Source organism: Oryctolagus cuniculus, chromosome 4 (assembly GCF_051225735.1).
Source record: "Oryctolagus cuniculus isolate XC-2025 breed Fujian yellow rabbit chromosome 4, ASM5122573v1, whole genome shotgun sequence".
In the NCBI taxonomy this organism is placed as follows: domain Eukaryota; kingdom Metazoa; phylum Chordata; class Mammalia; order Lagomorpha; family Leporidae; genus Oryctolagus; species Oryctolagus cuniculus.
In genome coordinates, this window is record NC_142870.1 from 70350588 (window position 1) to 70376803 (window position 26216).

At 43.4% G+C, this 26216-nt stretch overlaps 1 protein-coding gene across 45 annotated transcripts in view; it reads right to left on the bottom strand.

Moving 5' to 3' along the window:
- Nucleotides 1–26216, bottom strand: part of ZBTB20 (zinc finger and BTB domain containing 20) — an 873240-nt gene that overhangs the window by 51219 nt on the left and 795805 nt on the right. For 24 of the 45 annotated variants that reach the window (XM_070072130.2, XM_008266895.5, XM_089331700.1 and 21 more), the window contains 2 exons: nucleotides 7461–7561; nucleotides 6524–6582 (listed from right to left, as the gene is read on the bottom strand). The gene's annotated coding sequence lies outside the window, so the exon portion shown is untranslated. Of the gene's footprint in view, nucleotides 1–6523; nucleotides 6605–7460; nucleotides 7562–26216 lie in introns of all 45 variants that reach the window. The other 21 variants (XM_070072132.2, XM_070072148.2, XM_070072129.2 and 18 more) reach the window with 2 other exon arrangements.

Here is a 26216-nt window from a genome sequence, read left to right on the forward strand (position 1 = left end):
AATCTGCCCTCGCAGAATATGGTGTTATGATTAGTATGCTGTGTTTTTGGTCCAACAGGTTGTGAAATCAAATCTGTTTCTTCAGAGGGCAGGAGGCAGAAATGGCATGGAAAAGATTAGAATAGAGAGGCGCTCTCAGGCATCTTTTTTCAGTATGGAGGAAGCCAATGCAAGAGAAGCACCACATGACAACGCCTCACCAACTGTTTGTTGAATGAGTGACTGTGGGATTAACCCCTAAATCTTGAGTGAGTACACGGACCCCTGGGAACTGGAATCCTGGTGTTCCATTTAAGGAAATATCCTAGAGCAAAGTCTTCACAGCATAACTCCTCTCTGTGAAAATCAAGGCCTCCCCTTAGGTTCCTATTTATGTCACTGCTACTCATCATCAGGCTGGAAACACCAGGGTCATTATGGGTCTTCTTCTCCCTTATAGATAAGTTGGCATCAAGTTCTCACACTTACCCTCCCTCCATGTTTTCTTATCTGGTCTTCTTTTCCAACTGCACTGCAATCACCTTGTTACATTTTGTGCAGACTGTGGTTATGGTTCACCTACCTACTCTCAAACCCCTCTTGACTCCTCTAGGCCCTGCACCTTTGCATTCTCTAAACCAGGGATGGCCATGTTCAGCCGACGCTCAAGGTCACTTCCATATCTGCTCTTATCTCACACAATCCATACATCGGCCATCCCGGAGTCTCAGATTTCTTGAGTATTTCTGGAACACCCTGGAAGTCTACATTACTGGCTCTCTATCTTTGTTCAACATTTTTTTTTTTTTTTGGCTTTGCATAGCCCCTTTCTCCATCTCTGCCTGTTGAAATCAAACTTATACGTCATGTATATTAAATGCTGTCTCTACCTTGTAACTATCTCAATTCCTGTCTACCAAATAAGACTTCTCTCTCTCCCTTTGTGTCTCTCTCCTTCCTTCTCTCCGACATCTTCCCCATCTCATTCTCTGAAATCTCCCAACACTTTTTGCTTATCTTATGAAACTCACTAAATTTTATTTCAATAATGGCTCTTTCTCTGCTTGTTCTTCCTATAAGTCTGTAAGCTCTCTGATGATAAAAAATGTGTTGTATATTGTTATATTCCCTGTGCTCCTTCATCCTTTCCTGCTTCCTTCCCTCTTACCACTCATTTATTCACATCTTCATTTTACAAATATGTATTTTGTGCCTATCATCAGCCGGTATGGGATAGAGAACATAACAAGCCTGGTGCTGCCCTCTCAGAGTTTACTGTCTATACTGTTAAGTAGAATAGTTTGCATAAAGCTGTCACTCAATAAGTGCCTGTAGATGGAATGCAATGGAGATGAAATTGTATTTTGAGAATCGGCATAGTCAGAATCCCAAATCAGTTTCCCACTCTATGTGACAGTGAAATCTACTTCAATTTGTTGCTTTCCTTTCACTCCAAGAAAGGCATTGAAAAAGAATAAGAGTCTTGCTCAGAAGGGCTAGACTAATCCTCATGATTCATTTAAAGATAGAGACAAAACACTAATGACAGATATCACCCTGCAGGAAAAAAAAATGTATTGCTGATGCTTATAGTTTGGTACTAGGCTAGTTTTATTGCTAAAAAGATTTTTATTTATTTGAAAGGCAGACTGAGAGAGAGCGCGAGAGAGAGACAGAGAGACAGAGACAGAGACAATAATAGTAAGTGTGATCTTCCATTTGCCAATTTACTCCCCAAATGCCATGTCACAGTCAGAAGCCAGAACTCATCCAGGTCTCCTACATGGTTGACAGGAACCCCAGTACTTGGGTCATCATCTATTGCCTACTAGGTACAATCCAGTAAGCTGGATTGCAAGTATGGAGCCGTTGGGACTTGAACCAGGCGCTCTGGTATGGTATGTAGGCTCCTCAAATGTCCCAAATAGCAGCTTCACCTCCCGTTCCACAAGACTCACCTTTAGGCTAGTGTTAGATGAGTGCTTTATCAAAGTCGTCAAGCTATTTTTCAAATATGAGCACGTGGCCAAACCACCAGTCTTTTAATACTGAGAAAATGATATTGCTCTCCATGTCACCGTCAGTCACTGCTTCTTCCCTGGACGTGTTCCTGCTTTGCTCCTGACATCTTGCACCACTCTTCCCTGTTTGTTGTCTCAGGGATCACTTTTGGAGACCATTCATAGCACAGAGGTATTGGTGCTGCCTCTAACAGGAGATCATCACCCCCTCATCTGCCTGTTAACCCTTTACTTTTTCATCCACCGGGCAGCTTCCTAATTGCACAGGTAACAGGGAGCCACACACTGTCTTTAGAAGCAATTCAGTTCCCGCCTCACCTTCCCTAACAGTTCTTGTGGATTCCTCTTTCTGGAGCTGAGAAACACTCAGACATGGCCGCAGTCTAAGTGGGACGCGCACAGGTGCTGCTACTTGACCCCGTTGTTGCAGGGCATAGTTTATTGAGGAGGAACGAGTAAGCTTTGTTGTGATGAAGTGCAAATTCCTTCTTTGGTTGTATAGAAAGAATTCTATAAACATGGCCAACGGGAGGGCCGAGCTCGCCGAGCCTCTGTGGCTCTGCATTATTCCCTGGAACCTTTAGAGGGCAGCAGAACACTGGCTGACTCCAGGCCGCCTTCCAGAGAGGCCAGCTCCCGACCAGACCAGAACCTTCCTCCTGGTCACCATGCCAAAGGTTGGTTTGCCAAGCTCTGGCCTCTCAGTCTCTTTCTTTTCACAGTGCTCGCTCGCTCTCCTCTCCTCCCCCTTCTCTCTCTCTCTCTTTCTCTCTCTTTTCTCTTTTTTTGCTGTTAAAATTATACACTCTGATGAAGTCGCCCCTCAACCGGAAAATGAAAGCCCCAATGAAAAAGTTAGACCAGCCAACAACAACAAAGAGAGAAACCAGGGAAAAGGGGAAAGGGGGCTGGTGAGGGGGACGGACTTAAGAACAAGAAAAGGGCAGATGTTTCGTAAATATATGCAAAGCAAACTGGGTGTACCCTGAACACTTCCAGAGAGGAACAGACCAATCATTGTGCACTTCCTCCCGCCACACGGGTGCAGCTCCGCATTCAAAAAAAAAAAAAAAAAAAAAAAAAGTGTGGCCTCAGGCAGCCGCCTTTCAACGGTCAGTGCTGACATTCTGACTGAACATCTCCCAATTGTCCAAAGAGAACAAAAACATTTTCATCTCCTCACTGCAAACATTTCTGTTATGAGAAAAAAAGGCTGCTTCAGGAACCAGGAAGGCTTTCTGAGGTGACTGGCGGCTGAGTTAGCCAGCAGAACCTTCTGATTTTTTAACTCTCATGGCGCTGGCCCTGGCAACAAGTGTTGGGCTGAAATCTTGCAGTTGAGTACGGCTCTGGAGGATACTGGCTCTTTGCTATCGAGAGCAGAGCGCACTGTAGGTGGAAAGAACTATGCATTCAGACATACCGATGAGATGGTAGGTATTAGACATGAAATTAACCAGATTGGGTGCGTCTGATGTATAGAGTCTGCACTCCTTGGTACATACTGCACATGCATAGTGAGGGCAATGCTTCCTATGACATATGGAAAAATAAATATTTAAGCTGTGTGAGTTCTTAGCAGTCTCAGAGGTCTGCTGGGAGGAGAGGGCTGTCTTCTGTTGCTCTCTCCCAATTTTATCTCCTCACTGGGTTCCCACCCTGCTCATTAACACGGCTTCCACTTAGAATCCCAGTTAGATAGGAAATAATTAGTCAGAAGCCCCTTTTGATAAATAATTATGCTGTCATTGGATCATGATCACTGAGAGCAGCGATGCCTCTTCCCATCTTTTTGGAGGGCTGTTTCTTCCCCCATCTCCCCCAACAACACATGCAAAAGGCTCAGGAGAAGGTCTGAGCAGAGGACGGAGGGGAGTGGTACCGGAACGGATCTCCAACTAGCTGGTAGCTGTGTGACCTAGGCAGATTGCTCAGCATCTCTGAGCCTCACCTTCCTCTTCTTTAAAATAGGGATTATAATATCCACCTCCCAGGGCTGATGCGAGGGATCAATGAGGCGAGCCTAAAGTACCTAGTGTGGAGCTGCCATAGAGGAAGTGGTACCTCCTTTCAATTTAACATTTGTTCTGCCGTTTTCATCGTGTTAGCCACAGTGAGACATTTGCTTTATTTCCGTAGCCTTTCCTAATACCTAGATTTAGGGCAGGGGCACATGGATGGTTGCTACAGCACAAGAAGAAAGATGTTAGGCTAAGAAATCTGGTCTTCAACGTTTCTGATCTCACTGTATTATCCTTCCGACACCCTCTTTCTGTTCACATATTTGTCACTGCTGTGGCTATACCTTAGAGCTCCTTGAAGCAGAGGGTCAAGCAAGGTGCACTTGGCCTACAGAAGCCCATTGAGCCACAGCATTCTGTTGTATTCATTGAAATCAACCTGTGGCACTCGGGCTTATCCCATTTTCTTACAATTTATCTTTTCACTGCTTGGCCCAGAGTTCTCACATCAGTTTAAAATATTTTCATGATTAAAGCATTTTATTCTTTCCAATCTTTTACTTTCTTTCTTCTTCTTCTTCTTTTTTTTTTAGCCTTCTTGGCTGGGCTGCGTTATGTTTTCCAGTGTATTTTTCCTTGCCGAATCAGGCAAAGATCCTGGCAAGAAATAGATGGCTCACACAGTAGGTTTTAACCAGAGCGAGTTTAAGGATAGGTTAGCATTCTGAGGTACAGAGGAAGTTAAGGGACCCTCAGGGAACAGAGAAGCAGCGGGCACTGGCACCAGCAAGAAGATGTTGATGTCAGCCCTAAACAAATGACACTGAAGGGTTAAGGGAAGGGGTGGGGTTTTCTAAATCCAGACTTGGGATGGGAAGGGCTGCACTAAATACCCTGACTTCTCTCCTCCCACTCTCATGTCTGTTTTTGGCCAACTTCAGAAGGAATCCAGGGCCCAGGAGGGCCTGGGTCAAGTAGTGCCCAGTGGTCAGTCCTCTGGGTCACAAATCAGAGCAGGGAGCTGGGGTTTTTGAGGGTGAGGAGGGGTGGCAAGGCTGACCAATATGTTATTCCTTCTCTTTTTCTTTTCATCTTCCCCTTAACTGTTATGCTTTCTGGAAGGAAAGACAGAGCAAAATCAAATCAAATCAAATCAAATCATCAAATCAATCCTTTCTTAGCTTCCATGTATTGAATTTGCCCTTTTATAAAGCAAAAAAGTTGCATAGAGCAGAGATTTTTGTTTTGCTGGCTACTATATCCCTGGTGCCTAGAACAGTGCCTGGCACATAGTAAGTGCTCAGTAAACTTTAAATGACCAAGTGTCATGCCAGACACTGACTACACACCATCTCATTTAATTATCTCTACAATCTGGGCAAATAGGCTGAGCTGCTGAGCATGGTTGGGAGGCAGTGTAGGGGGGTTTAAACCTGACACTCACACCCACTTCCAGCCCAAGCCTTGAGACCAGGCCCAGAGCAACATCAGCCCACAGGAAGGGTACACTTTTGCAAATCATTCACATATTTATACTACATCCTCATTATTGATTGTTACACCTAGCAAGTCCCTGAAAGTTTTATTATTCCTCTTGTATATATAGGAGAAAGCTAAGTTTCTGAACAGCAGACACTATGAGGATTATAACACAATCTGTTCATTCTTCAGGGCCCACTGAGAAGTGACAGCAAGCACTGGCATCCTGCACATGGAAGAGACTTCCTGTGGCACAATCAGGCACTCGGTTGTGGGCTGCCTGGCAATTTTCCAGATGCCTTAGGTCCTGATTTCTGAATCCAGGTCCTTGGCAGCCCAGCAAGGTAGAAGGAGTAAGATCTCTTCCTTCCCAAAGGACACAGAAACTTTGAAAACATAGTTACTCTGTGATGAAGGAAAGCTCAGAAAACTACTCAAATGTGGGAATTTCTAAGACTCCCTGCACTTAAACTTAAGGATGAAAGGAAGATACTATTATAAGTAAGTTCCTTGCATAGGTATGGGTTGAAGCAATTCTATTTAAAAAAAAAAAGTGTATTTGTTTGAAAATCAGAGAGAAGAGAGAAAGGAGGAGGGAGGGATGAAGGGAGGGAGAGGGATGGGCTAGACAGAAGCCAAGTGCAGGGAATTCAATCTTGGGTGTCATGGATACAAACACTTGAGACATTACCTGCTGCCTCCCAGGGTGTGCATTAGCAGGAAGCTAGAAAGGAGAGCAGAGCTGGGACTTGAACTCAGGTACTCCACCAAGGGATGAGGGCTTCCCAAGTGATATCTTAACCAGTGGGCCAAAGGCCCACCCCAAGAGACTCTTTATTTGAAGTCTGATGCGTCTTTAGTCCCCAGTGCCTCGATCCTGTTGGTTGATGTTCATTGCCACCCTGGGCAGCCAGGCCTGTCTATCACCTGCATACCAGCTACCATCAAGCATAACTCAGGAGACTGAAAGCATTAGAGGTAAAAAGCAACACAAAATGAAACAAAACTCTGGCTTCATCCCTTTGGATTCAATTTATGGCAGAATAGCTAAAGACATAGAAAATAAGAATGTGAAAATCCTACCTGAAGCCTAAGAGAGGTGTTAGACTCCCGGGTTTAGCGTTTTCCAGTAACAGAGTCGTCTGTAAAACACCATCCCATTACCTGCCTCATACCATACAGGAAAACTTGTCAATACAACATCTAAAATGAGTTTTCATTTTATAATGTGTCATTAAGTGATTTTTGCATGCAAAGCATCTAAATAATTCAAATTTCTGGCTTTTCTAGTGGGAAAAAAGCATATACTCATCTGTTATTTTTAGCAATGATTAATGAATACTTGATACCAATCTTTCATCAGTATTTTCCTGTAGGTATCATATCTTATACTACAACCTATTTCTGTATCTTTCCTTGCAAGGTTTTTACTTCTCCTATATATTTCCTCCTGACATGGAGGAACTAAACCAACTGCCCAGAGCCATGTATCCAGGGAGCAGAGCTGAGCTGGATACAGAAGCTTGGAGATATGGCAAAAGAAGCCAGAGCCCCACAAGGCAGGCCTGGGCTCCTCAGAGTAGCAAGCAGGCAACAGCATGGGGCTGTGGCTCAGACAACGGATCCAGGCAGAGGAAGCTGGCTCATGGGTTTGCCCCACGTAGCCACCTTGGGATTCAACAGTGTGGTGCAGACGGCCGATCTGAGAAGCTCACAGATCATGAGGAGCTGCCACCCCCTTCAGGCAGAGGTACAGATGAGCAAGCAGCACAGCACCAGTCCCTGCGAGGGGTGCTCAAATACAGCTCAGCACAGCCAGCCCACAAGGAAGGAAGGAGGCCGCACAGGGCTTGCACTGTGGGCTGCAAGTTGAGAACTGCTGCAGGCACCTCAGGTCTGAGTCTGGTTATCCAAGAGACGGAGCCATCTAAAATTTCGCCTGCTTTTACAATTGCGTGTGTGTTTTTTAATTAAACAAAGTGAACTAAGGAGCCTTTCACTGGAGGCATAATGTACTCACAGTAGTTTCCAAGTCAGTGGTGTCACTCTTCAGGTAAATCACTCCAAGGTTGGGGCCTAGTGCAGATGTTCATTGGGGCAGGGAACAGAGAGCGGTTGCATCTGGAACAGACAAGAAGCAAACAAAGACAAGGTTGTTAAATGAACGGCTGGTGGAGATGGCGATTGTTTCCTTTGATAGAGAACTGTGGACTTGGCTGAGGGGCTGGTTCTGCATCTGAGTAGCTGCAAGAGGAAAGGCAAGGAGGGAGGCTAGAGGATGCTGTCCAGGCCCCATTCTCAGGTGTCTGCTGGGCCTGCTTGTACAGTCCAAGACACCAACAGCACCTGTCGCTGCAGATGGGGCTGATTTGTGTGGCTCTGGAAGCTGAGTTGGGAGACAGGGCTGGGGAAGGGGTGAGGGTGGCCTTCAACCTTTCCACAGCCGACTTTTTGGTTGTTCTTTCCCCTGCTTATATTTCTTTATTATCAGTTGACAAATAGAAATCTTATCAGTGTACAACATGATGTTTTGAAAGACATATTCATTGTGGAATGGCTAAGTAAGGCTAATTAGCACACACACTACCTCGGCTATGTGTGTGTGTGTGCGCACACAAGTTCTAGGAACACTTAAAATCTCTCTTTGGCACTTGTCAGGTCCATAAGTAAATGAGTCATTGTGATATACATGCAGCAGGTCTCTGATCTTACTCCTTGGGTCTAATGGGGATTCTGTACCCTCTGACATCACCTCCCCAGCCTCTGGTAGCCACCATGATGCTCCCTGCTTCTGTGAGTTCAACTTTTCTACATTCCAGGTGAGAGAGACCACCTGGTGTCCTCCGGTTCACACATGGCATGGCAAATGACAGCTTTCCTCCTTTTTAAAGCCTGATTATTCCACCTTGTATTATGCACCACATTTCTGGTGTTCACGATTCTACTTCAGAATTTCCCTCTTTATCGCATGGTTCTGACCCATTCTAAAGACACCCACTGACCTGGCTGCCTTCCGGGCTCTTGCATTCTTTCTACTCTTCACTGCAAAGCTTCCATTTACTTCCAGATCTTTTAACCCTGAGGGGTTCAACCTGAGGAATGGAGTTGATCGTTGTCTGTCTAAGAACCTCAAACCTACTGAATTTTAATTTGAGCTTCACTCAGTGCACTTTTCTGCCTGCTTCCCTGTCTTGTGTTCTTTCTCCTGTTTCCTAAATGTAGACATTCCTTAAGCTTGTCCTGTTAGGCTTTGTCTATACCCACCCTCTGTAGCTTCAACAATCTCATACAAAGCATCCATGTTGCTATCTTAAGTTCCTGAGTGTCCACAGAGCTCCAACCCACATGCTAAACGACAGCTGGTTCCTGGAACATTCATTCATTGTTCTTCATTAAGTGTTCTTATAGCAACTATTAAGTACCTAGAGCAGGTGAACTGGACAGGATCTCTAGCTTTGAGAAGCTCATAATCCCATCAATACTACACAGTCTCTTGTAATTCAGAAATTAAAAAAATATAATTTATTGCCTTTCCACCAAAATCTGTTCCTTCTCCAGACTTCCCATTGCTTACCACTGGCGCCATCTTTTGGGCACGCAATTGAGGAGCCATCTTTAATTTCTTTCCCTCCATCCCTTTTTTTGCTTCCCATGCTGAATCCTGTGCTGGTTACTCTGGTTATTTCCTGAATAACCTCCTTTCTGCACCAACACCCATTGATTCTTTTGCCACCTACCGCCGGGACTTCTGCAAGAATGCCCTGACTGCCTTCCTTTCTCCTTCCTCTTTACCGTTAGTCAATCCTTCGAACAGACAAGCATTACAGTAACTTTTCCAAAGCGCCATCTAAACACATCTTCCCATTGCTCACTCAATTGAGTTACTCCTTAGTCTGGCCCTCAAGGCTGCTGTAACATGGCCCTAATCTAACTTACCACCCTCACATCTGCAGTCCATCCTATCCCATAACAAAATGTCACTCTACCATCATGTTCCTGGCATTTCTCCTCTTTTATAATGTCTGCATATAGCTTCCTTAAGGCCACCAATGCCACCTCACATATGAAGCAGTGCCTAAGGGAAGTGCCCCTCTTGAATCCTCAAATACTTTTTGCACTACTCTCTCTGCATGTTCTATCAACTAATAATTGCTTGTGTGATTTGTCCTTTCCCTCTGTAAGCTCCTTGATAGGAGAGAACATTTTCATTCTGCATACTGTTGTGGCTCATGAAAGTGAAGGCCTCAGAAGCCAAGTTTCTCTCTTATCCTTGCTGGTCTTCCTGTCTCCTGCTTCCCTTTCCGATCTACCTTGTCGGAGAGTAGATCTAAAGATCTCCATTTCAGAAGGGGTCTTACCTACCCCATACCCAGGAGGAAGGAATGCTGCATAGAGAGCCCAGGAAGAGTCTGAACAGACAGGCCTTGTGGGGCTTCCCTTCCTCAGTGTATTAGCATTAGGTGACATCCTTGTTGTCCAATCATACTGCTGTATGAGTGTCTGTGCTTTATCAAATCTAAGCATAAAATGGATGGTGCACCCTGAGTCTCCTGGTCTTCAATCTAAAGACCCCTGTGTCACATACAACTACGGTAGAATAAATTCATTATGCTTTTTTTTTTTTGTTCACCTGCCTTTTGTCATAGGAGTTTTGGCTTTGATCTTCGATGACTGGCAGGAAAGGGATCATCCTGTATAGTACCCTGTGGGTGCAATGCCTTGTACACAGTTTGTGCCCAGCCAGTGTCTGCTGAACCAATTTTAGAAGGAATAAAGTCTTGTTTAGAGTCATGGAAAGACATCTACTCCAGTCCCCTCATTTTTCAGATGAAATTATGAGATCTGATTTGATCGAGGTCACATCCTTATTAGTGGTTGAGTAAGCATAGCTGATATAAAGGTCACAAATCTCTCTAGCAGTGATTACTTGGTACCAATAGGCCTAGCAACAGTGACCAGACCAGAGTGAGAGACTGAGGTGCATAGCCTGCAAGCATATACTGTGTTTCAAAGAATAACAACCTTACTTCCTTTATTGACTTCAATAAACCAAAATATTTGTAGTTAAATAATGCCTCAGAAATGAAGGTAAATTAAAAAAAAAAAAAACAGGAAAGCACTTTTCTAACATTGTCAGCAGGAATAATTTTGACAATCTTGCAAATGTCACTGGAGTGATAACTCACTACTGCATAGAGACAGAGACCCTGGCTGTCCTGCTACTCTGCTGTACTGCCCCTCTTTCCCTACCTCACTTTGTTCAGTATTCATTCTTTAGGTTTGTTTAAACTTTTACTTATTTGTCTTTCCTTATATTACTAGTTCACTTGTGGAAATGTGTAGATGACTGTCCCCAAGTTTGTTCTCATTTTCTTGCCTTGTTCTCTTCTTTTTGAGGTAGAAGAAAACAATTTTTTCACCTCCTCTCTATTCTAATCTCAGACACAATCATTTTCCTCACCCAAAGATGAAAAGCCCAATGAAACATGGCATGGGGACAACAGGGTTGACGTAGGTGAGGAAAACACACCTTGCCAGGGCTTATTAGTGGTTTTGCTTGGCCAATGAAGTTCATTCTTGAATGTTAGCCCACAGTAGAAGATGCTGTCTCCTCTCCCAGGTGAGCACTTGACTGATGGCTACTCACCAGCGGAAAACATTGGTAGTATTTATCATAGTCTTTTTGCTAGGTGTGGTAGAGCTGTGCTATGCGTTGAGGCATCCATTAGATAGCAACCCCCCAGCGGTTGCAAAAGCAGCACACAGGGCTGCAGAGCGCTTCATTGTTCTTTCTAACTCACCATGTGGCTGGACAGATTAGCAACACTTCATCAGAGAGAACCTCCTTCTCTTTTTTTCCCCTCTTGGCAATTACATTAAAATGATAAAGGAAATCACTGATCGATATGTCTATTACATTGTAGTGAAAAAATTACCTGGCAACATACAAACCTTTAGTGTAATTAGATAAGTGTACACTTTGAATATACCAAGCATTTGATTTAAACTGCATTTTATAATTTAATAGAGCCATAATCTTTCTGTCCTTTAATCAAACCTTTCTTTCTCAGCCCACATCCTGCTGTTATGATCTTACTTGCATTTTTTTTTTTTTGGCAAATTGTCACCTATCTCCACCTTCTTATTTCCCCTCTTGCCTAAGCACATACCTGAGGGTCTCTTAATCATGCAACTGCATGGTGTGTCATGTTTTGTTGCTTACAGGGTGGTTACACTAAAAAAAAACACTCAGTGAAAATGACTTCATGGGGTTTCATGTTTATTCTCTTTTAATGACTTCTATATCCAGTATACTTAGTTTCTAAGTCAAAAGATAATTTTGAGGGGCTGCTGGTGCCACATTCTCCCTGGAAGCTGGAGATGCAGCAGTTCTCCCTGCCTCTGACAGCAGAACTGTACTAGAGAAGCTGCGTTTGGAACCCGGCTGGCAAGTCTGTTGATGGTGGCAGAGGCAGAACAGACAGTGGGTCACTTCTGTGCAGCACATTTCATTGTTGATGTCTCTGCAGATCTGTCTCGGAGGCCCTTAGGGAGCAGAGCTGTTATGTAACTCACTGCCATGTACATATCACAGCAAGGAACGTTCTGCAAGAGGTCTTATTTCAGAATCACCCTTCCTGTTCCTTAGAATCATGCCAAATCATTCTAAAATGACAGTGGGGGCTTCTGTGATTAAAGCTGACAAAAAAGAAAATAGTGAAAATGCTAGCTACCATTTATTGTCTGTTTAACTTACCAGGGAGTGTACCAGGCATTCTACGTAAAGTACACTCTCACTGATTCCTCATAGCAATGTGGTGATGCAGGTAGGAGCCTACTCATGTTAGTGATGAGGAGAGGTGAGACTCAGGGAGTTTACAGAACCAGTCCATGATTAGAAAGCTAGCATATAGTGAGGCCAGATCTCTCTGACCCAAAATCCGTGCTCTTTTCACCCTGTAACAACTGTTCCAACATAGCACGCATGAGCACATGTCTAGCTCCTGCTGTGATCTCTGCACAAGACGTGTTGATAACACGATGGTTGAGAGGCACTGTAAAGATCTGGCAGCACACATCCCAAGTGAAGGAACCCTTCCAGAAACTATCAATAAGCATACTTTCTTCTCCCCCCACCCCTTTCTAATTGAAGCTGAAAATGTCTTACATCGGTCTTCCCAAACCACAGTGAACAAACAGGTATATCAGTCTGGGGTTCCGATTCGCACATGTCAGGGGAGTCTGCGATTGCGCATGACTACAGGTTCCTAGGTGACTTGATGCTGTGGGTCGAGGTCTACAGACCTCTACAGAGTCTGACACTCTCCTTCCTGCCGAGGGCTGTTTTTGAAGAAACAATTCAAGCTGAATAACCTAGTGAACATCTCATGTGGCCTGACTGGATTCCGATTCTGGGCCAGTTTGTTAGGTCATCAGGCATGAGACAAAATTCAAGGAGTTCTGGCATTGAGCACATTGTGAAAAAAAACTAGTTTCCAGGATCCCCCAGGGCTTCCCCTCCTCTTCTTTGAAAATTCAAAACGATAATGTCTCTAACATGTAAAGTTCCCATTTTTTACATTATTGTTATTTTTAACAATAATTATCTGATAATAATTCAAATAACACCTTTCCTCTGAGAAATTCAATGAGCTTTACCAACCTTAATTGTCTAACAGCAATTCCCAGGTGCACATAAAGCTGTCTCAAAGATCACAGTAAATTTAAAATTGTTCTACTTCCCTCGTTTCTCTGCCCCAAGTGCAGTGGTGAGTTCGCAGAGAGGGGTTACTAATTGGCAAAAACCCACTGTCTCGAAATTTGAGGCACAGGAGATTTCAATAAAACAGGAGTAAATCCAAGAAGTAATCAGCAGAGAGGTGACTGTGCAGAATACAATGGGGGGTGGGGTGGAGGAAGAGTTAAAAGGAGTAAGACTACAAAAAGACTATGCAAAGGAAAATCACAAAATTAGATGTGTGACCTTAGATGAGTCATCTAACCTCTCCATGGTTCAGCGTTTCCATCTGTAAGAAGATGGCAGGTGGATTTTTATCATTTTAAATGTCCCTTAAAACCCTAATAGTCCCTTGAGAAGAAAATGTGGGAATTAAGTAGTCAGGAACCTATTAACCCATTAAGCCTGCTTAAGAAATTCTTCTGTGAGCCAGCATCATGGCACAGTAGATTAAGCTGTCTGTGGTGCTGGCATCCCATTTCAGAGTGCTGGTTTGAATCCCAGTTGCTCCATTTTAGATCCAGCTCCCTGCTAGTGTGCCTGGAAAAGCAGTGGATGATGACCCAAGTACTTGGGGCTCTGCCACCCATCTGGGAGACTTGGATGGAGTTCCTGGCTCCTGGCTTCATTCTGGCCCAGTTCCAGGCCATTGCACCCATTGGGGGAGTGAACCAGCATATGGAAGAGCTTCTTTTCTCCCCCTATGTTTGTCTTTCAGATAAATAAATCTAAAAAAAGAAAACTGTTTGACTTAAAAATATTTTTAATTCATTTTTGTCACTTTATTTGGGAGGTTGGGACAAAGTTGGGGAGAGAGAGAGAGAGAAAGAGAGAGAGAATCTTCCATCTTCTGGTTCACTTTCCAAAAGCCTGCAACAGCCAGGGCTGGGGAAAGCCAAAGCCAGGAACCTGAAACTCAATCTGGGTCTCTCTTGCGGGTGGCAGGGTCCCAAGTGTGTCAGTCATGAACTGCTGCCTCCCAAGACGCTCATTAGCAGGAAGCTGGATTGGAAGTGGAGACGGGACCCAATCCCATGGACTCTATGGGATGTGAGTATCCCAAGTGGTAACACAACATCTGTGCCAAATGCTTGTCCCTGTCTTTTAACTTTTTAATTCTTGAAATCAATTCCCAAGTCCACATCACTTATCCTACCTGTCTGGGAACTTGTGAGAAAACCTTTTAACAAATAAGGCACAGAAGGCATCATAGCCAGATAAACTGAGCTGAAACCTTATCTTCAGCTTGCCAGTGCTATAGGAACTCTTTTACTTTTAAATTTTAGTTCCTTAATTAACCACTAGCTAATACCCATGTCCAGAAGAAACACCTATGATGACTTGGAGACCCCTGGGATGGCCCTGCCAACAGGAAGTTAAATCACAGTCCTACTGTTTGTCACATTAAATCTATGTTAATTTCCTCCATAGAGACCTCTCTATTCCGTCTTGACAATTTGCAAACTCTGTTAATAAAAGTTGCACACCAAGAGCCTCAGCATTATTGGCTACAGTTGATTTTTACTATTTAAAATAAGAGGTTGTGGGGACAAGATGGTGTGTGTGTGTGTGTATAATGCTACCATGATTTTCCAGTTTTAATAAACACCATGGGAATGCCTCCTCTCAAATATTCGACACTGAAATCTTCCTGCCCACACAGTCTGCCACAGGGCCCAGTTGTAAGGTCATTTTCAACTCTAATGAAGATTCCGACATGAGCATGATTTATGGCACAGTGTGTTGTTTGGTGTTGTCAGAGTTTTCAATATCTTGCCCCTTGTGCCGAGTATATTTTATGGACTAATCCCTGCAGTCTGTGGCCAAGTGGAAAATCAGGTACTGAGTAACATCACAGCGGCATTACCCTAGATAACACAGGCAACACAAATATCCTTCCCTTTTCTTGCTCTCATCACCTCAATAGCAATTTTGGCTACTGACAGCTCAATGCTCACTGTGCGGCAAGAATTATGCCTTTTCTTTACATTTAATAATCTTATTTTTTCTTTATATATATTTAATTTATTTGACAGAAAGAGTTAAATAGTGAGAGAGAGAGAGAGAGAGAGAAAGGTTTTCCTTCTGTTGGTTCACCCCCCAAATAGCCGCTACGGCCGACGCTGCGCTGATCTGAAGCCAGGAGCCAGGTGCTTCCTCCCGGTCTCCCATGTGGGTGCAGGGGCCCAAACACTTGGGCCATCCTCCACTGCCTTCCTGGGCCACAGCAGAGAGCTGGACTGGAAGAGGAGCAGCCTGGGACTAGAACCCGGCGCCCATATGGGATGCTGGCGCTGCAAGGCGGAGGATTAATTAAGAGAGCCATGGCGCCAGCTCCCTAATAACCTTATTTCTTACAACGACTGTCTGACAGTGGGATTTACAGGTCATGAAACCAGAAGGTAGAGAAGTGGGCTTTAAGGGTAGGTTTTAGTTGCAAAGCTCCATCCAGTGCTCATGCCCAGCTCAGAATCAGTAAACCGCTGGGCTCCTGCTTTCACTCCATTTTGCTTCATTTGAGGCGCTCACCATAGGCTTATACTAGATTCGCCATCAAGGCCCTCTTAGGCCTTTTTGACTTTGTTTGAATCTTCACAAAACCTTCCCTTCTTGCTCTGTTTTTCCATCCCTACAATGATTAATACTTAAATATAGAAATCCATCACCACTTCTTTTCAATGGACCTTCACCATCCCTCTTCTTTATCTACTGCTTAGCGCTCACCCTCATTCTAAATCATTCTTTTGAGGCGTCACATTTGATTTCAAGTGTTCCAACCCCAGCTTGTGAACTCACTGTCCCTAAGCCTTCCAGAGCCCACTCTTTACACATGGTCAATTATTAGGCCCCTGATAGCTCCACCAGATGACCTTGTCCAGTTTGCCCTAACCCCCAAAACAACCATCTCAATCCTGTCCTTAACAACCCTCTGGGTTTCCTTTCTCCCTTGACTTTCCCTGTGCAGGGCCTCCTCTTAACATTCTTCATTAGGAATCCGTACTACCCTCCGCCATTCACTCCTCATCTCAGTACAGAACCCTACATACACATGCCATCTGGAGCCTCGTTCACTCTACCCATTGCTCCCAAGAATAAGCCTATGGTAGGTTTTTTTTTTTTTTTTTTTTTTTTTGACAGGCAGAGTGGACAGTGAGAGAGAGACAGAGAGAAAGGTCTTCCTTTTGCCGTTGGTTCACCCTCCAATGGCTGCCATGGCCGGCACGCTGTGGCCGGCACACTGTGCTGATCCGAAGGCAGGAGCCAGGTACTTATCCTGGTCTCCCATGGGGTGCAGGGCCCAAGTACTTGGGCCATCCTCCACTGTACTCTCTGGCCACAGCAGAGAGCTGGCCTGGAAAAGGGGCAACCGGGACAGAATCCAGCGCCCCAACCGGGACTAGAACCCGGTGTCCCGGCACCGCAAGGCGGAGGATTAGTCTAGTGAGCCGCGGCACCGGCCCTATGGTAGTTTTGTAAATTTATGTTCTTCTTTACCCAAGTCCCATTCTTCATTCTTTTTTTTTTTTTTCTAGCTGGTGATCTTGCCTCCTACTTTAGTAAGAAGATGTATACTGTAATGTGTGGTAAGCTTATCAGCTTTCAATTCTTTCTGCAAGAGTCTGGAAGTGTCATCATTTTGTTTCTTCCAGATGTATCCACATCTTTCCCCCACATTCCACTCCATCTTGAAGGTCAAAGTCTTCCTTTTGATGTTTATCCTTCCCTTTGGTTTCATCAGTGGTTTTTTAACTTTTCTGTATGTGATATCCTCCTAACAGTTCTAGATTAATCATCACGACATAGGTTTTTTTTTTTTTTTTTTTTCGCCCTGCTCTCCAATCCTACCCTTCAAAAATTCTTCCAGGTGCTATATCACAGAGTGAGTTTTATAGGATACTAGAATTTCAAGGTCCAACTCAAAAAAGTTCTTTGGTCAAATAGGTTTAGGAAACATTCATAGTATGTGTACCTCTTGCAACCTCATAACACAAATAAGGGCATTAAAGGTGCTGAGGATCACACCTTGTCCACGCTTACTGACATATAGACTCCCTCCCGCCTCCTTTCTATTGGAACATTTATTATCCTCAGAATATGCTTAGGAAGAAGGTGCTTTCATGGATTTCCCTGGTCCCAAACTCTTTCACCTCAGCATGTAAATTCACAAAATCCATATCAAGTAAGTCCTCTCAGATTTCCTTTCCATCAGTACTCCATTCGGTCCAAACCAGTTAACTTATAGGGTATCAGAAAGACTAAGCACATTTGCATCTCTGAGCTCCTAAACAGGCAATGGCTTTTTGGAATACCTTTATAAGTTTTTTGTTTTGTTTTGTTTTTGCTTTTCAGGTCTTCCTTCTCCTTTAAAACTCGTATAGAATATAATGTATCCCTAAAGAAACTTACCTTTGGGAAGACTGCCTTGGCACATATCAACCTCCACCACTCATTTAGCACTTAGAGAACTGACTATAGTTTCATGCTTATTTTCTGTATCATTGGTGAGAATGTAAATCCTCTGGCAAATAGACCTTGTTTTACACACAACAGAAATTCCCACACCCAACATAGCCCCTTGTGCACAGGAGGATGTTATAGCCATCTTCTTGGTTATCATAGACGGAAATGGCTGACATTGGAGGATGATGTTGGGGTCGGCGCTATGGCGCAGCGAGTTAAAGCCCTGGCCTGCAGTGCATCCCATTTGGGTGCTGCAGGTTCGAGTCCCGGATGTTCCCCTTCTGACCCAGCTCCCTGCTCATGTGTCTGGGAAAACAGCAGAGGATGACCCAAGTCCTTATGCCCCTGCATCCACGTGGGAGACCCAGATCTGGCCATTGCAGCCATTTTGAGGAGAGAACCAGCAGATGGAAGACCTTTCTCTCTCTGTCTCTACCTCTCTCTCTCTGTAACTCTTTCAAATAAATAAAATAAATCTTAAAAAAAAACCACCTTGAAGTCTATAACTAATGGATCAGTTCAGGATGCTCAAGGCCCTGATGAAATGTACCACACTTTGCTGGGAACAACCATTGCCCATCACTGCTATCATTACCCCAACAAATGATACCATACATGTGTGAAGTTTTGGAGAAAGCCTATGGATAGAAGAGCCATGGCATCTCTGTTTGTAGGTTAAAGTAAGAATTTGCATTAGTTGGCAGCTTTCAGGGGGAGAAGCGTAAGATAATTTGGGTACATCAAAAAATCCAAGCAAGGAGCCATTTGAATAAATGCCTCTGTGCCAGTGATGAAATTACCACTCAAGATCATCAAATCATGGTAATCTGATGAAAAGGAAAAGCTGTTTTCCTACACATGGATGTCAGGAGCAATCCTGTGCAAGTGTCCACCATTGTCGACTTTTGCCTGGTGTACAGGGTAGGTAGGTAGCAACCATTTGCAGAATGTGCTCCTGCTTTTTAGACACATTCCGACCTCTGTCTCTTTAGTCAATCTGGAGGCACCTTGCGTTGAGGGAGGTAAGGCAGCTTGGTAGGCAATGGCACATCAATGAAATCCCCAAACAACAAATTCTACCTTTCCCATAAAGCTCTTTCACTGCAGGAATGTGTAAGAGTTCAGAGCAGGGTGTCTCAGGCTGGTACATAATAATTAGCTATTATGGGGCTTCCAGTTTTCAGCTTAGATGTTATCTGATGTTAGGACTTAATAGGTTCCCTAATAGTGAGTTTGCAGTGAAGCTAGGACTAGAAATTTGGTCTCTTGATGCCTAGTCAAGGAGTTTTATTATGTGAGAGAAAAGAGTATAGTTTCCTTCCTTAAAACTGCAGAAGCAAATGACTTTCATATTTTAGCAGAGGATAAAATGCATTTCATTAGAAGATTGTCTGTGTAACATTTTACTACCTTCCTGGATTAAAAAAATGGCATACCAAAAAAAAAAAAAAACCCACAGAAGTTTAATTAAAAACTATTCTATAAATGAGAATGTTTACATAGGTTTACTTTAAAATTGGTGTAGACTGTATAAGATGATGTGTGACATAATAGAATAGTGGTACAAATTTCATAACTAGAAACTTCTGTGTAAGCCCTTACTTAAAATTTATAATGACATATCAGAGTGTTGATTATTAGAGGTAATCAATAATAAGTATTTTTAAAGCTAGGATTTTGATTGCAGGAGATTATTGACTGGGTGAAGCTAAATGGCTTAGATATTTTCCTGTCACGTCCACATTTAGAGCTGTCTTTCTGGACAATTCACACATTTATAAGTGAAAATGAAGGGTGGCCTGCCTCTGGGGCAAGTCTAGGAGCCACGGGCAGTTACTTCAGTAAGGGATCTGAATTTCTTCATTTTGTAGAAAGAAATAAATGCAGGTTGAATATCTCGTATCAAAATGCTTGGGACCAGATGTGTTTCTGATTTAGTTTTTTTTCCTCAGATTTTGGAACAATTGCATAATTATTTGCATAATAACATTTCCATAATGAGCTATCTGGGGGATGGGACTCAAGTCTAAACACAAAATTCATTTATATCTCATATATACTCCATGTATCTAGCAATTTTATACTTGATTTTTAATAATTTTGTGTGTGGAACAAAGTTTTATGGTGTGGAATTTCCCACTTGTGGCTTCAGATGGTACTCACAAAGTTTCCTAGTTTGGAGCATTTCACAGCAAACCTGCACTTGACTCTTCTGTCCTGGGTGAAGCCTGAGCTCTCTGCATCTCTTTCCACATGGCAGCCTTGGTAGGGGCAGGGAAATATTATTGGCAGTGTTCTACATTGACTTAGACACAGGAAGGGCTAGGTGGTATTTTCGCAAACACTAGAAAAATGAGTTCTGCCCGTCATGAATTACATAAATGAGAAAGGGGAGGAGAGGGTGGATTAATCTGCCCGGCTAATGAGTAGTAGGATTGAATACATCAAAAGCCCACATTTTCAGCAGAAAATTACCACTTTTTTTTTCTTTTTCAAAAACACCATGGTTCATGGTTGCCAACAGACATTGTAGCAAATCTAAGAAGCAGAGCATGAGATGGAGACTCTGATTTGTCTTGTCTTTGAGGATCCGAGAAAAACTAGCCGTGTAGTCTGCAGGCAGCAGGAAAGGGTCCCGAGCGCGTGTGGCAGCTGACAGCCAGTCCGCTTCCATTCAGCTGGTGGGAGCAGCTGTAATAAAGTACTGGCACCAGCCCAACCCCACTCCATCCTTCCTCTCCCAGCACACGACCGAGCATCACTTGAAGGTTAGTGAGTGGGTGAGCCAAGTGCTCAAGTTCCAGCCTTTCTGAGTGGAAGCCACAGAGCATTCCGAGCCACAGTGCAGGTGACAACTGCTGTTCGTCCAAGTGTGTCTGGAACTGGGGAGACCCTAGGGAGGGAGCTCAGACGTCACTGCTCCTGAGGCCCAGTTTTGTTTCCTGGACGTGGCTCCAGCCCACATGATTTCACCTGGCAGTCCCGGGAGACAGGAAAGATCCAGAATTAGCAGAAGCCTCCTTCTCCCGAGGACCTAAGTGCTCTGATTGAAAGGCAGAGTGTATCGGGAGAATGGCTGTACTGAGTCGGCATTGATTTCTCCAGCCTTTGTCTGCGTCTGGTTTCTGTCTCGTTTGGAGGTGGTTACTGTTACTACAAGCAGCATGAATCATGTCTCTGTTAAAAAACAGAGCTTCAATTGTCTTACATAACCCCTGGTAACTGAACGTCTAATAATAGCAAGCCATTTCCAGGTAGGGAATCTGTCTACCTCCCAGACACACACACACACACACACACACACACTACTCCCAATGTCTTGCACTAGAGTGAGACAGACAGGCTGGTGGCAGAGGAAAAAAGCGAACAGCACAGCTGAATTTTTTGGTATGTATTTTAAAAAATACTGAATAATTGTGCATTGGGGATCTGATGACCAACAAGTTTAATTGAGCTAGGACAACGAACTATAGGAAACAAGCCTTCTTCTTCAAAGTATTTGAAACAGCAAAGAAAGGCAAACACATGCATGAGAATCCAAACCCGAAAATACAGAGAGTGGATATTCCACTGGACTGGCTGTTGGCTTGCCCTGGCTAGACCTAATTCTCAAAGGACTTTTCTCCTGTCCTTTTTGTTTGACCAGAGAGAATATTCTAAAAGTTCCTGGCTAGGGTCATTACATAAAATTCCAGAAAGTGAAAAGCAACTGAAAACCCAGTTGAAATGTCCCACCAAGAGGCTACACCGCAGCAGATGCTATTACCTGAGCCACTTTCTTCGGGGGGTGGGGATGGGCCTGAGCGCTTAGATTTTTCCCAGGGGCTTTCTCTCTGGCTTGTACTACATGATGAGGTCTTTTCATACATGACTGCCACCTGTTAAGTTGATTAGCAGAAAGCAAAATAATAGGAGTGGCTGAAAAAAATGACTTTTAAAAAATTACAAAGCCAAGTTTTTCTTCAAACTACTCCATGGCTTGAGGAAAACAAAAACAAAACAAAACAGAGTCTGGATAGCAAGTCATAAAGTTTATGAGGAAAACACTAATATAGATATATAATGTATGTCTCTATTTGTGCATGCTAAGAAACATCACAGCAAGGCCATATTTTTCAAGTGTGCGTTGCCAGGAGCCAGGCAGCCTAGATGTCATGGACTAAGGGAGGACTTCATGGAAAATTACAGAGGTTACATCCTGCCACTCATTTGGGCTAGGACCACAGAAAGAAAACTGACTTCTCTGTTTTGATTGTTCAGTAACATGAAACAGTGCACTAGACTAGTTCAAACCAGGGAATGACACACCCATTCTGAGGACCAGCACCTGGCGACTGCACTTGCTCTTCAGTTGTTTAGGGATATGTAAGGCATGATGGGATGGTCAGGTGTCAAAACGCTTGTGTGTTTCCTCCAAATAGGATTTACTCTGCCTAATCCCTCTTGGGCTACTCCTCACATCCATAAGCAAAGAGTTTTGGATGAAGAAGGAAACAGGAGGAAAAAGAAGAACAAAAAAGAAGAGGAAGAAAAAGAGGAAAGAAAAAAATATTAATGTCCATTACCCCTATTGCCAAACCTGGCTGGATTTGATGATGGAATTTCTACTCCTGGTCTCTAGTTGTCTCTGTTACACGCCAGATGTATGTGTCTTCCCACAGAAACGAATTTCACGTCTTTCTCTTAATTATCCAAGTGCAGATCAGTAGGGAACTTCACCAGTAAGTAACCCTCCATCACACCAGGATCATGGTGTGAGGATATGGCTAGTTAGAAGTAGACAGTTCTGCTTAATTCATGTGCTTTGGGGATTAAATTGTTCTTAGAGTTGGTGTGATGGAGGACTACGAATCTTAATTAAAAGCACCCATTTTACCCCATGGTTTTCTTCTCCAAAGGCCTTGCCCTCTCCTATGTTGTCAAACAGTTCCTAATTGAAGAGTAGGAGATTTGTCTCTTCCTCTTCTACTGGTTTCCAAAACCAGGCTTGCTTTCTGCACCTGTGAGACAATTACACTTACCTGAAATGTCATGGTGCCTATGTCAGTCAGTTCCTTCACAGAAGTGTGTTTGGTACCTGCACAAGGACTTGGTGAGCCAGACACACATGGAAGGTAACAGTAGATCATTGTGTCGCTTTATATCACAACTATAAGTATTTCTGGATTGTTGCTGACAAGTAGATCATAATAACCATATGTGGTACAACAACCACAAGACACTGTATCAGAAGTTTGGAGTTACTATTTTCACATGATCCAGAGATTTTTTTTTCTTAGAAAGATAAATGATGTGTGCTTTTCTCTGCCCCCTTTAATAAATATTTATTATTTTTAAAAATAAATACTTACTGGGGAGGCAGGTACACACACACACATACATAAAGAGAGAGAGAAAGAGAGAGAGAGAGAGAGAGAGAGAGAGAGAGAAACTTCTATCCATTGGTTTACTCCCCAAGCACCCACAACAGCTGGGCCTGGGCTAGGCTGAAGCTGGGAAAAGAGAACTCAATCCAAGTTTCTCATACAGGTGGAAGGAACCCCACCACTTGAGCCACCACCACTGCTTCTCAAAGTTTGAATTAGCCAGAAGCTGAGTCAGGAGTTGGAGCCCGGACCTGAACTCAGGCACTCTGATATAGGAGGCTGGCATCCCAAACCTGATCTTAACTGCTAAACCAGACACCTGTTCCAACCATTTATTCAATGTCTATTGTCAGTGCTGGGCTCTTTTTATCTATAAGAGGGTTTGCCAGATTCTCACTATGTCCTTTTTCCCTTCATGCTGAACAAAATATCAGTAAAGCACCAAAGATAGCTGTTTTGGAACCTGAGCAGCAATCAATAACTGGCCATAGCGATGACAGTAGGAACCGGTGAAACTGAGGGCATGGGAATGACTTTTCTTATAAAGGCACAGCAGTTTAAGAACATCTCAACTGAGAAGGAGCAAATGAGCAAATCTGATCTTATCCATTTGTATGTTCTAGCAAACATCTGAACTCGAGACACATGAAAAATTTAATATGATCAGGTCATTTTATATTATAGAGTCCATTTTAAAAGTTGGCAACACATTGATCAGTGAGCTTCTGTGTATTTGTAGAATATTCAGGATGCATCTGAGAACTCATCTTAATTTTTAGAATCACTGATTGGAATCCAACAATTAACTATTAGGAATTAAGCTTCCCTCCAAAGCAATTAATTGAGAAGCTAGTTGATAATCAAGATACAAGAAGCAGTGTTGGTGGGGTGAGACAAAGTTAGAATTATCTGAAACAATTATAGAGAAATGGGGGAGAGCATGGAGTGGTGTGATTGCAAGGTTTCTGCCCACGCCTCCAGTCTGGTTCCCCAGTCGTGCCTGAAAACTGCTGAAGCCTGACCCTGAGCCTCACTTTCCCCATCTGCAAAGTGGGGCTCTTGGAGTGGATGGCTTTGAAGATTCTTTCCATTTATAACACTTGATGATTCTAAAGGGAAGGGAAGATGAGAGGGTAACTCCTCTTCCTCTTGTTTTGGTCAATGTGTCAATGCTTGCTTTGTCCTGATCTGTGTCTATATGCTAGTTTTCTGAGTTCAAGAGGTCACATAAGACAGTCAACTTACTTTTAATTTATATGCATGGGAAAACAATAGAGGAGTAACTCTCCCTTTCTTTGTATATCAGCATCTCTTCTCAAATGCCCAGGATTGAAAACACCATCATTCGGACCCTCCTCAGGCACCCTCATACGTGTTCTTTCAAGCTTATCTGATTAGAGTATTTCTGTGTTTACATCCTGGATATTTTTTGCCCCTTCCAACTTGTTTATGAAATCTCTGGTAAGCATAAAGCTGCAAAAACAAAAACAGAAAAATAAAACAAAACAGCTCTGTTTGAATAATTTACTTCGGTTAAAGCAGAGTAAGAACATATCTGAACACTCCAGGAAAAAAAAAAATAGCTTTAAAAAATACCCTAGTATCTTAGAAGACCAAATAAAATTTTATATCAGTGATAGTTTCCTATGTTGTTATTGTTTTTCATTTTCAAAGGGAATGCTACAGATTGGGTTTATAGTCTGGTGCACAGACACGGACATTTCTCTCAATAGCTCTCAGTCCAATGCATCCTGAAAGCCAACAGGGCCCAGACAGCTAGCTTTACATAGACAAAGGAGCCACACAGAAAAACCAGTCCCCCGAGCTCCTATCATTCCTGACTAAGCACCCTGGTTATCCATGACTCGCTCTTTGACATCCCTGCCCTCCTTCTTCTCTGGTTTAATTTTCTTCACCTAGAATTCACCTTATGTTTGCCTTCCTTTATTGCTCAAATTCTGCCAGACATGGCTAGCATAAGCCCCATTTCCAAGCAGCACCACAGGTTGACCCGACTTGAGACCCTGTGATAAATTTCATGGGTAGTTATGGTGATAACTGCTGTCCCTGGGACCCAAATGTGGGAACTACTAGAAAAAGACTGTTAAGGGCTGCAGGGTCCTCACTCAATAGAAAAATAAAAACAAAAAGCAAAAAATGCTGGATTTAAGAAAAGGCCCAGGAGCAGGCATTCTGTGAAGTGGGTAAGATGCCCATGTCTCATACCAGAGTGCCTGGGTCTGATTCTAAGCTCTAGTTTCTGATTCCAGCTTCCTACTAATGCAGATCCTGGAAGACAGCAGCAATGGTTCAAGTAATAGGTTCCTGGCACCCACTTGGGAGATGGGAATTTAGTTCCTGACTCCTGTGTTTGGCCTCTGCCCAGCTCTGGCTATTGCAGGCATTTGGAGAGAGAACCAGCAAAAAGGAGATTTCTCTCTCTCTCTTTCTGTATATCTATTGAATCTGTCTCTCTGCCTGTAAAAAAGAAAATGGTCAGACTTTTCTTTTTTTTCCATAACAGGAAGAGGTTTTTTTTTTTTTTTTTTAAAGATTTATTTATTTATTTGAAAGGCAGAGTTACAGAGAGGCAGAGGCAAAGGCAGAGAGAGAGAAGTCTTCCATCTGCTGATTCACTCCCCCAGTAGCCCCAATGGCCAGAGTTGGGATGATCTGAAGCCAGGAGCCAGGAGCTTTCTCCTGGTCTCCAATATGGGTGCAGGGGCCCAAGCACTTGGGCCATCCTATCTGCTTTCCCAGGCCATAGCAGAGAGCTGTATCAGAAGTGGAGTAGCCGGGTCTAGAACCAGCATCCATATGGGATGCCGGCGCTACAGGCAGCGGCTTCACCCACTACACCACAGCGCCGGCCCAGAGGGGTTTTTTTTAAAAGTTAAGACACTGAATAAAGTAACATATAATATAATAAACTTTGACTATATTAATTATTGAGCTAAAATTCAAGATTTTGATAGCGAGAATATCCAAAATAGATGAAGACATAAGTATGTATCTGAATTTTACCTCCTCCCAGTCCCTCAATTAGAGTGTCCCTCTCAGCCTGGTGGCCCTGCCATGCGTTATCACATACTCTGACAATGTCCAGCTGGGCTGAAGTGAAGGGTCATGGTGTATCCCAAGGGTACAGTACGTAGTGATGTTCAGAAATGCTGTTTGCTGTAATATATGTATACAATTTTATTTATGTGTA